The 13,005-nt window shown below is 39.4% G+C and overlaps 1 protein-coding gene across 4 annotated transcripts in view; it reads left to right on the top strand.

Moving 5' to 3' along the window:
* Positions 1–13,005, top strand: part of hhat (hedgehog acyltransferase) — a 97,309-nt gene that overhangs the window by 40,984 nt on the left and 43,320 nt on the right. The gene's annotated exons all lie outside the window — the stretch shown is intronic.

Genomic DNA, 13,005 nt, shown 5'->3' with positions numbered 1-13,005 from the left:
AAACACTTTTGGTCTAATGGCTGCCCTGCCTAGAAATACTCTGCTAAAACAACTGACTTGAGAAGCACAGAGCACCTCTGATGGTCCAGTAAAGGGCCATGTCACCATATGGTGACAGAAGGTGTGATTCAGGTGTGTCCTATATACTGTAGCCCGAAATCTTCAAGACATAAATTGTGACTTAAAATACATTCATTATGGCTTCTCTTACCAGAGTGTGTCAGATTTAAAGGTTTCTGTACATAGATTGCAACCTGCAGGACAGTCCTGTAAATGAAAAAGATGAAAATAATTTTTAAACCAGTATGTTAATCAGTTTATTAGGAACGGACGTGATCATAAAGAAGGAATTTGTGTCTTCTTTATGATGTGCATGCCTACTTGAGTTCACATTGTAAAAATGTTGTGCTGAGTACTAGGAGGAGATCGCTACCTACTGGAAACCTGTGTGCTCCATGGTTCATACAAGACAGCTCGTTGCAGCCTTGCCAAACAATCCTGCCATTCTAGAGCTTGCAACTGGTTCACTTCCTTGGCTCATACTCCCTAGTCCTTAGGCATTCAATTTTTGTATTTGTTTTTGCTAGTATAGAAGTGATATGGTATTATGCTCTGCATTGTTTTCCTTGTTGACCTAGAGCACTGTCAATCTGCCTTATCAGTGCAAGATAAACAATAGAGTTGCCCTGAAGGTGTTCTTTATTTATAGCCTCCTTTAACTAACAACATCCAGAAACAGCAGGGATTATGCATTCATTCACTATAACTTTGAATATGAAAGTGCTTCTCTCTTCACCAAAGTATCCACTGCCAGTAATTATGATAATGTTTATTTTAAAAGGGAGATCATAAAACTTCACTATCAAAAACACAAGCTTAAAGCCTTTCACAGACATTAGCAAGCTCCTCCGTTTTGGCTGGTAGCCTGAATTTGCCTGGTGTATAAATCATGTCAGGAAACGATTGTAAGTCATTGGAGCTTATTGTGCTTTGCTGGTGCGCAATTTCAGTTGTATGTAACCAGGGTTTGTGCAGATTGATAGCTCGTTCTATTTACAGAGGCAGCAAGTGATATCCAGAAAGGTATTGTCGGATTTATGAGAGTTGGTTCTTGCAGAGCATAGTTTAGTGTAGAGCTCTGAAGCTGCTTCTGATGATATTGGCAGAAATCTTTAATTACACTCGGTCACCTGATAGTGCTGCTGTAAAAGACGTCCATTCCTTCTGCCTTTGACTTAGTGTGATGTCAGCTCTTTCAAACAAGATTTATTTGTTGCACTTTATGCAATTTAGCAGGCTAAACGCATGTAACCCTGTGTAATGCTCTTTTTGTTTTTTTTTTTGCTGGCTCTGTTCTGATTTTCATCCCTTTTGTATTCAGTAATTGTTTCTGCACATCGCTGAATTCAGAAAAAAGGAGGGCCATTGGAACTCAGGACTTTTATTTCTGCAGTACTAACGGAGCTGAGCATCACAATTTGTTTGAAGTGTAAATGAACTATACTGTATGTTCAGCCATATAAATTCAACAATACGTACTACATTTCAGCATCGTCCTGGTAATGGCATTAATAAATGATAGTGCTTGTTTGTGATGTAAATGAGGATTGTTTTAGACTACTCTTCTGTTCTGAAATGCAGTGACTGTATTTTTAGCTGCCGTTCAGTGCATTTCATATCAGAAACATAGGTGTACATTTCTTGTTTGTTTTTAAAGTGTTCCTAGAACTTGAACAACATCTATATTTATCCCTGTGCCTCCTTCCGTTTCGTGGGTAATTGCATGAAGCATTTCCAATTAGTTTAAGAGTTTGTCTTCCATCATGTTGGCTTACATAACAGCAAGGAGCTGTATAGTGAAAGACAGGTGACCGAAATCTAGGTTAAGTGAATTCTGGAGAAACAAAATGTGTATTTCCTCTTCATGTTTAATAGATTTACATCTGTGACATTGTTTATGTTTCACCTTTCATCAATTCATGTTCCGTTAAAGAAAAGTATTCAGAAATTGAATTTAATATCATCATGAAGAAAGGCTTCATCACTCTTAGTGAATAACCACCCCTTTATCTCTTGGTCCATACAACAAATCTTCTGCTTGTTGGTGTTTTGTAATATTTTCACTTTTGAACAATATGTGTTAAATCATAAGTGGCACCGTTAACGATGCTGCTCCATAGCTCTCGGATCCTGGATTTGATTCTTGGTTGAGCCGCCTCATACAAAATATTTTTGATGATATTTTGAGTTAATCCTAAGTGTCTTATTTCTGTTTTTATTTTCTTTATTCCTGGACATGTGTGTGGGCATACTGTATATGCTGTATACTGTACTGTAAAAATGAATGCAAGTGGGGGGGGGGAAAGCAAATTTCGCCAAGAATGCTTCCTAAACACACATAAAAATCCAGCTTCAGAGTGGGCTTGTGTGTGGTGTAAGACATTTTAAAGAGTAATTTACAATTCACCGTACGTCGAGCTTATGTTTTGTGAAGTGCGAGTCTGTGCTTGGGCACCTGAATTATGCCTGCAATATCTCTTCTTTGGTGAAATCACTGTGATAAAAGCTGTGAGTAAAAAATGTTTGTATAGAATTTGATCTGCTGTTATGCGTCAGCTCCAAACTACCATATCTTTTTGATTCATCTCCAGCATTTCATAAGAACATGTACAAAAAAGAGGGGGACTATTCATGCAGCTCACTTGCGTTCTAGTAGCTAATTGATCCAAGGAGTTCATCTAGCCCTGTCTTGAAAGAAGCCAGGGTATGGACTGGCTTACAATGGGGACTTGAGCACGTTTTATTTCACTGCTGACCAGAGCTAGAGGGAATAGGATAATTTAAGTCAGTCTTTCTCTTTGCTTTTACTGCTCCAGATGTGGGTACGGGGTCCCTGAGGTGGGTCATGCAGAAACTGGTTAGGCCAGGATGTAAGATGCTCGTCCAGGCTGGCCTTCTCAGTGAGATGTAGGACCCGGGCCCAACTCTTTCTGCAGAGAAGCTCTGTAGGTCAGGACCACAGGCTGTGGGCTACTGGCTACTGTCTGTGCGTTTGCTTACTTGTTCTTAGTTCCCATGGAAACCAAAGACATGGTGAATGCAAATGCCTTGAAAAGACACCTGTTGTTGGTTCCCCTTGGTCGAATAGAAGAATAAATGCAGAGAAATGTAAAAGCTACAAACTTGCAAACTTTTCTTCTTCTTTCCTTCCGCCCTCTCCTGGCTTCACAAGCTTTCGTTGCCCAAAACGATGTTATCTTGAACAAGTAAACCCACACATATACAATTTTATAAAGTGGTTTCTTGAGAACTTTAGGCATTATGATGTAGATCATCCTAAAAATGCAGAAAAGGGGAAGTTACAATATGGACCATCTGCAGTAAACACTGCAATGGAAAAAACAGGATTTTAAGCAGGTTGTGAATTTATTATATTTATATTAAGCACATTAAGCCAACCAGTTAGCACATTCCGATAAGGTTTTAAAATGGTTTATCTTGTGTGTTCCCAATCTGCTGTGTGCATGAGTCTTCAAACAGTCATCTTTTGTTATGATTTTCCTCTTTTCTTATCATGTGTACTGTATGGTATTAAGTGTAATCTTCATTTGCTATCAGCAATATTTTCCCCTCAGCTAGTTTAGCTGTCCTTTTCCTCTGCTACATAGAAAAAGGGCTCTTCTCTTTCCTGATGTAGCTGAAGTGGTTGAAGTCTTTTTATTTTGCTTTTCAGAGGTATTCTGCACATGTTCTTGAAATACTTCTATATTATTGAAATCTGTGCTTTAGCTCATATACTTTATAAGGTTGCACAGCAAGAATAACTGATGTCATTCCTAAACCTTATTTCTTTCTGTCTTTGGCCTGGCCTAACAAGTAATACTTATCGGCCAGTTCAGCACCTCACGCCTGGAGAGAGCTGAGGTGGAAGTGATATTAGGAGATCCTGCTGGTAATAGTCCCTTTGTTGTATTGTATATCATGTTTTTCATAGTAAATCGTGCCCTTGTATAGCTAGGTGATGTGCTACAGCTATTACGCACCCCCAATTAGACTGACAGATGGAGAAATAAAAAAATTGCCACACCAGTTAAATTAAGGAGTCAAGGTCAGGTTGGCTGGGTTTACTACTCCTACTGCCAGTGCCATGGGATAATGAAGCAGTCATGACCTCAGTTTAACAACTCATCTGAAGGATGGCACCTTCAGCAGCAGTGACCGCAGTTGCCATACTGGGGCATTCGTTTTTGGACATTTTTGTCCAGAGAGAAGCACACTAGCAACTCGTCCACTAGCACAACATACATCAACCACCACAAAGAGCTTGAAAGAGCTGGCTCATGCTCTGTAAGGTCTCTGAATTTACAAGTGATCTTTTTTGTTGATCTTCACGATATTGGCTTTGGGTTTCCTTTACAGGTTTCCCATCCCTTGCTTCTGACCAGATTAGACTAGAACGTGGTAACTGCTCTCAGCTGCTAATATAATGTGGGTTCATGGTACTGGTTCAATTTCTTATTATGGACTGCCTTCACGTACTGTGTACGTTATTAGGTTAAATGAGTCATAACCCCCTTGTGCTTTGGTGAAATGGGGGATCACGTCATCTGCAGGTTTAAAAATCCAAGACCGCCTCATCCACAGAGGTCACAGTCACAGTCTGCATCAGGCCCTGTAGGCCAACATGGGATTGGGCTGCTTCCATTTTGCTGTGGGTGCTGTGTCGCATTCCTGACACTCGTGTGGGCACATGTTTGCTCATTTCAGCATGGGAGGGGGCTGTCGAAACCTGGGAAATCTGAATGTATTGATCCGTGGCCCTGACACAGCTAATTAGTTCTTTTGTTTATCTCATTAGTGCCTTGTTAGTATGCGACTGTTTATTCATGATGCTCTTAAACAAAAGAGGAGCTTTGGTGAGCTGAGGAGAACAGAGGGAGACGAGAGCTGTGGAGGCCTGATTAATACTGATGGGACGGTTTTTCCCCATTGAAACAACAGTCATTATTAACACATGTATAGCAGCTTTCTTTGATGTGCATATTTACCCTGCAGATAACTGTATGAATTGTAGGAATACAGCAGTTGGGGTTTATAAATGTACACATGTAATAACAGCAATGATCAGCCCTGGGATTTTTCTTTGTATAGCTGGATAAATACATAGTATAAAATGTAGCTGTTTTTTTGAAGCACAAATTAACACTTACTATATTAAATGCAACCTAATCCATGCATCAGGGAGTGTCATTCTGGCAAATGACGCTGTAATTAATACATAACGTAAGAGAGAGAATTTTTAGTTGTAGCTGTTCATCACTTGGCAGTAGACCTCCTCCAAAGTCTTGGGATTTAAGTATTCATATTTAGTGAAATGCTTATTTTAATCTGTGCTGGTGGGCACAGTGTAAAGACTGTGTTTAAATGAAAAATACATAGCCTGTAACCTGTATGTGTTCCCTGAACGAGCAGCTGGGAAAACCGGTGCTTGAACTGTTGCATTTCCTGGCTGTGGAGTGAACAAACTCTCTGTTGACACAGTTAGGTCCTTTTTAAAAGGGAATAATTCTGTAAGATTTCACATGGCCCTCTACATGTTAGATTTTGCATAATTGTGATATCACTAAGTATCGTGTAGTGCTAAAATTTGGATATGCTATAATGCGTCATTATTAGAAGGATGTTGTTCCAAGGAGAGGAAAAAATTGTTAAGTAATAATTAACTTGTGCTTTTGTTTTTCCAATTGTCCAGAAGCCCCTAGGTAAGACAGCAATACTTGGTGCTACATCCCTTATTCTTGAGCACTATCAAGAGCATAGTCCATTACAGCTATAAGGACACAGTGTTAGTAGTAGAACAGTAGTACTGGACTCAATCAAACTTATCCACTTTCTTAACACACTCAGCAGGAAGACTTGCTTGACATGTTCTAAGCTACTCCGGGTTTTAAGACTTCTTTCTCTTTTTGGGAGGCTTCTCTACGGGGTAGATCTGATAGAAAATATTTTGTCTTGCTAGGTGAAGAAAGAACTTTATATTTAGATGGTTGGGGGAAACTCTAAAAACTCTAATTTCATGAAGTCATTTTAATTGTTTATTGAGTTATTTCTTTGTAAATGTCTCTTAGTTTATAAGCTATCTGGTCTGTTAATTTTCACAATATCAGCTTTGTTTTTGTTTTTTCTTAAGTCTGATTAAGTTGCTCAACACTACTGGTGAAATGAAATGTACTGTAATATATAAAACTTGTAGTAGTGTGGTAATGTGTGATGGCAGGTGCTTACATATCCCTGCGATTTGCAGGATGCTTGAAAATGATGCTGTGTGTGTATCAGCTGGCAGTGGCCTTTAAAGAGGAGGGCAGCAACAATGGAGAGATCAGATTGCCCTGCAATGATGCTTTTTAAAATGTAGAATGTTTTAAAATGTGTTTCTGTAGGTATAACAATATTATCCTCCACTCTAGTTTATTTGTTTGAGTTATTTAACATATCGCAGACCTTGAGCCGCTTCAGAAGGTAATGTGTGTTGAGCAGGCTCATTAAAGCTGGCCCCCAGCCCTCTTACTCATGGCTTGCAGTATGAAGTGTCCTCAGGTGTGCAGATTTTCACAATAAGGCGACTCTGCTTGCAAGTGAAAGGTTAATCAGCATGCATTTTATTGCAGCCTTGGCTACTAATGATGCTCTGAGCATCTTATGCTCTTATGAGAAAGTATTCAGGCTGTGCAGTGGTATTATAGGGCTAAATCCTTCTCTCTGGTTTTAATCTCAAGTCTCTAGTTTCAATCCAGGTTTGTTTTTAATTGCCTTACATGCTGTCATGTGGTTGGTAGGATTAAACATACCATTACTTTTTAATTTTAGTAGATTCAAAAGCTCCCAGGTTACAAAGAAACACAGCATTCACATCCTGCACTTTAAAAATGGCTGTGAGTATATAACTAAAGTAAAGATGTCTTCTCATTATTATTGTGATGAATGTGGGATTAAAACGTTCCCTGTTTTTGCTGTTAGGGGTTTTACTGCTGTCAGAAATTGTGTATCATCTTTTGAGGGTGAATGTGGGTTTAATTGATATACATCAATCATTTAAACTGCACTTACCAGGAGGCAAATTACCAATTTAAAATTCAGATGGATTCTCAGCAGCCACAACCCAACTCTAACAAGGACTGATCGCTTAGTGTAGCTTAATCATTCTGCTTTAGTCATATTCCTCAATATCACTGCAGAGGTTATGAATTTGGTCCGTAAGCATTGGCACTGTTCTTCTGTTAGCAGTTGTCCCTGTATGGTAATGATCGACCAGACCTCTTTATAGCTAAAAACAGAAATATGTCAAGCAAACTCACCTATAAATAGGGAAAAATCCTTGCAGTACACAATGTGTTTGCTTTTTTCTGCACATAGACGACTCCAATAGCTGAAAATGTCAAATCTGCCAACACTTGTATCATTTCTAGTGTTGGGTGTTAATGTACCGAAAACAACTTCATGCTATTAAAAATACATTTCCTTTACATACAAATAGCTCTCTGCCAGTCCCATTCTTCTCCAAAATAACGAAATAACAGTGGAATTAGTAGGATCTCCCTCCTTCAGAGCCCACAGCGAGCGTGTGATCTCTGATGCATGAGTATCTGCATAAGGCTATGTGGGATGATTAAATTGAAGCTGCTACACAGTCCTGTACTCGTTTATTTTTTGGAGTTGTGTCACATAGACTGTGTCCAGACTGCTCATTTTAATGTGGCAGAACTGTGAACGAATTCCCTTGTACTGTATGTCTGTGTCGGTGAAATGTAACTGCTTTTGCTGTTCTTACTTTATTAAACAATTAATAATGCTTTTCTTTAAAACCGGTTTCTTAGTGGAAGGTTCAGCTCAAATTCAGTGTCAATAATTCATTCCAGAGTGAGTAATCCCTGTAGAAGAAACAGCTTCCCTAAGAGTTCAGTATCTGCCAAGAATGGCAGATTCTTTCTCTGCTTGTCAGAGATAGTCAGCCTTTCACAAATATAGTTTATGTTCTTTGTATAGCCTTGGGTCACACCAGAAGTGTTTTAGATGCTTAAACGTAAAGGGATAGTGGGTATTAACCTTTATCTTTTTTTTTTCCTCTTGTTTTTTTTTCCCTGACACATTTCGATCTAACAAAGTCCTTTCATAGAGATGTACTGTGTTTAAATTTTCTTTTCATTTCCATTCCCAAATGTTGTTAAGATGGGCTGTGGGGAAGTGAGGCTTGGAAGGTAGATGGAAAAGTTCTGAGAACCGTTTAAAAACAGAAGTACCATGGTGCTTCGCTCACAGTTTCTTACAGCTACGTACTGGAAATTTCAAACGCCATGTGTGAGTTCGTATACAGGCTGGGCAAAGGTGAGAATGCAGTGTTTCGGGTTGTACTGTACATAATTTAAGGTTTGCCTTTTGTGGAGATGATATCCAAACGATTCTGAAAACTGTTTGACCAGGAAACCAGTCCCAGATTTTATGGCTTTGTTTTTGTGAGTTTCAATTGCTAGATGTGTTATGACTACCTGATTCTTGAAATATGCATTTAAAAGCATCCTGTATGGTGAAGCTGCAATGGATGAGGATCTCTGCTTGTCTGTATCTTGAGGTTGTGTTTTGTTCTGTATTAGACTCGGATGTTTGGGTCATTTTAGGATCTGTAAAATAAGTAGCTTCAAGAATGATTTGCTGGAATGGCTGGTGAGCATGAGAAGACAAGATTCTAAGCAGAGGCAACAGCTCAGTTGCAGTCGTTATGAGCTGTTTCAGTGTGCAAGGCCACAGGTTAGGCTGGGAAGGTTTTTATTTTCTAATATGTGTGTTATAGATTAGACGGCAATAAATACACTAAAATATATGCAAGACTTGAAAATACTTGATAGGTGAACTTTCTGGGCTCACAGGCTTAAGCAAGTACCCGAGTGGAAAAACCCCCAAGTGACTACGTCCTCATGTACTGCACGCCTGTATCCTGTATTGAGGACGACAGAATAGAAGCCTTAGTACACGCATTATTGAGTGTCCTCGCGATTATGAATAATAAAGCAGGACATGTGCCCAGACATCAACTAGCTCTCTGAAAACTTTGTGAATTAAAGGCAAAGAAATAAAAATGCTTTTTCTTGTTTTCTGTATGAAGATCTTAATGTAAACCCTCTTGGCACGGGGTATAACAGATTTTTCAAGACACTGCACAAAAGTTTTAAAAAAAATACCAATAAAGCCAGCGTTGGTATCAAAATTGGTGTAAATTACTGTCCATAACACTGTTATGTCCAGGATTTTTAAACTGTGGGAGATAAACGACTAACAGGTTTGTGCACCCTTATACCCTAAAGGGCAGGGCATGACTTCACTGACACAGATCTGCTCTTTGTTCTTCAATAGACGAAATGGGCGGGGGGGAAGCCTTCAGAAATGACTGCCTTCGTTAAAAAATGATTTGTGCTCCATCAGCCCTGAAATGGCAAGCCTCAAGCATGGGAGATTTCTGTCAGAGGAAGGCGCTAGATTTGTGATAGAAAAAGGAGAAGAAAACTGAATGACAGAATCAAATCGCATTTAAGAAAAAGCAAGCAAACCAGAACAAGTCAGCTGTGCCTGAATTAACTTACATCCCCAAGCATATGATTTAGAGGAATGCCAGAGGGATTTCTTTCCTTGCTTTAGTATTTTGAGTCAATCATTGTAGAAAGTGAGTCCATAGCGATATCATAGGGGAGGCTGGTATGAAAGGAAATGACAATCCTTTGCTGACACTGAGAAAATTACTTAGGCAGGTTCATTCTTTGTACATATTTTAAGGTTATTTTTTCTCTTTTCTCTTTCTGTAACTGGTTTCTTTGCCATCTAATTCAATTGGCTTTTTTAGAAGCTCAAATTGCTGATTTTTCATTCTCCGGGTTTTGAATTTTCTTTTAATTGCGCCAGTTGATTGTCATCTCATCTTTAATGGCTACAGTCTCTGTACCCTGTGAGGGGAGTGAGTGCCTGTCCCCTGCTCTTCCCCAGCATGCCCCGGGGTTAGAGCCTCTCGTCACTTGACATGCTATGGCCACAACAGAGCCTGACTGGAGAGTTAGCACTGGCTGCAGGTTTCATTTTCCTTCGCCTACAAACGAATAAAGCTGCTGATAATTGGCGGGTGTTATATAATTTGATTCAGCTAAAATGTGTGATCTTCCATCCAGTTACTGCAACACACTTTCCCATCTTACTATTTTCTCACTGCTTGGATCCCGACACTGGGATCCGACACCAAGCGGATCCGGTGTGTGATATCAGGATCCAGGCCACTAGAGCCAAGCTGGCAGAACCAGGAAGCCTCAGCTCGCTTGGATAACCCTGATGCCAGACCAGAGAAGGCAGGATTGGGATAACCTTCAGCCCTGGGGAAACACCAGAGGCTTTCTTTTTCCCCAACAGTGGCTGATTAAAAACGATCCCAGACTCTCTTGAGCAGTTAGTGCACTTCCACTTGGAACACTTCTCTCCTACTGTTTGTACTAATGACATGACCCAAGATTAACGGTGATGTCTGGACCATAAGCCTCAGTCTGCTCTCTGAGCATGTGCCTTTATTAATGCATGTTTTGATCTTGTCTTGCACACTGGCTAAATGCAATGCGAAAGGCAGGTTGATCACTGTGCACTAGGCAGTTTTTGCCTGTATGTAGAGCGTTTTCAGCAAAAAATACATAATGTATAGATATAGTTATTTTGCATATATATCCTCATTCAGAATAGTATATACAATTTGCATTTGCATTCCTGGGGTTCAGGTTAATGTTCTATATTGAAAGGGTACTACGTTTTGTAGTACAATATATTAAGGGGAACATGATTTAAGTTTTCAAAATCCTCAAAGGCTCTGATAGTCAACCCGTTGGACTTCTTCAGAATGAATGCTGTAACAAACCAGACATTGTGTGGATGTGCAATTAACACTTCCTTATGCAAAGGTTGGGGGAGGGGGGGAGTTCTGAAACTAGCTGGCCATGTTGTCAAAGCTGATACCTGCCTTAATGTGTTTTGAAATATGCATGGAGGACATTGTTGAATCAATATCAACTAGCTACTGAGAAACCAAACTCAATGGGCTAAATGACATCCTTTCATTTGTAACATTTGCATGTTATATAACTTTACCTGAAACAGCTGTATCTGAACACTGTGCACAGTGGTCTTTGCCCATTTTGGTATGCAAAACACATGGTGTTCAGCAACTTTGTTTTCTGCGGAATACAACTGGAAAATCCTTTTGTTCCATTCATGATCAGTTCTTAAAACCAGATTTCAAAAGGACACGGCTATTACTACAGGTTTGATCTGTGGAGAAATGTGGGCCTGCGAAGATGAAAGGCAATGTGGTTCATTGTTAAATATGTTGAATTAGTGGAGCCAAGAGAAGCACTTGAACTGCAGGATTTTAAGAGCTTGTAAACAATAAATGAGTACACTTGTGGTAAGACTGTGAAAATATGTAAATTTAAACCAAAGGCAGCAGTCACAGAGTGGTACAATATCATTATAAATCAAGTTATACTGTAAATCCACAGTAAAGAAAATCAAGCTGATAAATGCATAAGGAACAAGTCGATTTTTCAAAGGGTCAAGTGATCCTTCACTGAGGTGACAGACTTTATTGACAATGGTATATTTAATGACATACTGTACATACTGTTATAGTACATACTCAAAACTGTTCTGTAAGTTCCCTCATTTATAAAACATATACAGTAGAAGCACTATTTAACTAAGATACACCACTGTGCAAATGCATTTACAAAACTCCAGAACTTTGATTTTGAAAGAAGTCTTAAGTACCCAACTCTTGAGTTTGCTTTAGATAGGGATATTGGCAAAGTCCTCATTCTCATGTTCCCCAAGTCATTTTGCAATCCTCAAACTTGGGCTGCACAGGCAGTAAAAGGCTGTCAATGTTATGGATGCTAAAGATAACTGCAGCTCTAAAAATTGTTTTTCACAACAAACACTTGTGGTTCCTTTCGTTTTGCAGTTAAAGAAATAGCGATGACTAAAAACAGCTTTTAGCTAAAATAAAATGTAAACGTTTCTAGTTTTGAAACTAACTCCAGACTAACTGGGTTGTTAAGTTGTTATCCGTGGAATTGTTTTGTAAAATCTGAAACTCTACACTTTTTATGATATTCCAATGTATCATAAAATATGTATTACCTGTATGTATTATAATGTATCATGATTTTGACACTCCCCAGGGGAATATTGCACCCTACAACATGTGGTTTGGTATAGTTCACAACTTGTTCAGCTTCATTTAAAAAATACATTGTGTTAGGGGGCATGATCAAGCTCAGATCAGTCAATTGCACTAGCTCTCTTCCACACACGGTTTCTGCATTGACTTCACGTGATTGATTACATTTGGTTTAGTCGAATTGTTTAATCAACTGGAAAAAACAGCCACTTCTGTGGTTATTGGCTGAGGAGCCCATGGTGCAAAGCTGCCATCTGTGGAATAATGACGGAATGCCTCTGGGTCAGATTTCCCACCGTAAAGGGCCTCTAAAAGCTTGAAATCAACTCTACATTTTAAAGTCCAGTAGAGTCGCGATTATCCGGCCTTAACGGGGCTGATAGTGTCGGATAATTGAAAATGACGGATAATGCAGAAACTAAGTAGACAAATCATAGATTAATGGAAGCACAGTATAAGTATGAAACCTGGTTTATTAATTATTATTATTATTATTATTATTATTTAATTCCCCAGATGTCCTTCTCTTCCTTGCGGTGAGGTCTCGCCAGCGTCCCGGTAACATGCCATCAGTAGCAGCTGCCTCCTCTTCTTGTTCAACATGAGCTAGTGCCGCTTCGAAAATACAGGAGGAAAAATAATCATCGCACGCGCGAAGTCAGCAACCGAAGCACATGACGCACGGAGAGGCAGAGCAGCATCGGATTGGGCAAAATATGCAGGGGCGCGCACACAGTGTACAGTCAATA

This window comes from Lepisosteus oculatus, chromosome 17 (assembly GCF_040954835.1).
Source record: "Lepisosteus oculatus isolate fLepOcu1 chromosome 17, fLepOcu1.hap2, whole genome shotgun sequence".
Classification (NCBI taxonomy): domain Eukaryota; kingdom Metazoa; phylum Chordata; class Actinopteri; order Semionotiformes; family Lepisosteidae; genus Lepisosteus; species Lepisosteus oculatus.
The sequence above is the reverse complement of the archived record's forward strand: the minus strand, read 5'-3'. Positions and strand labels throughout refer to the sequence as shown.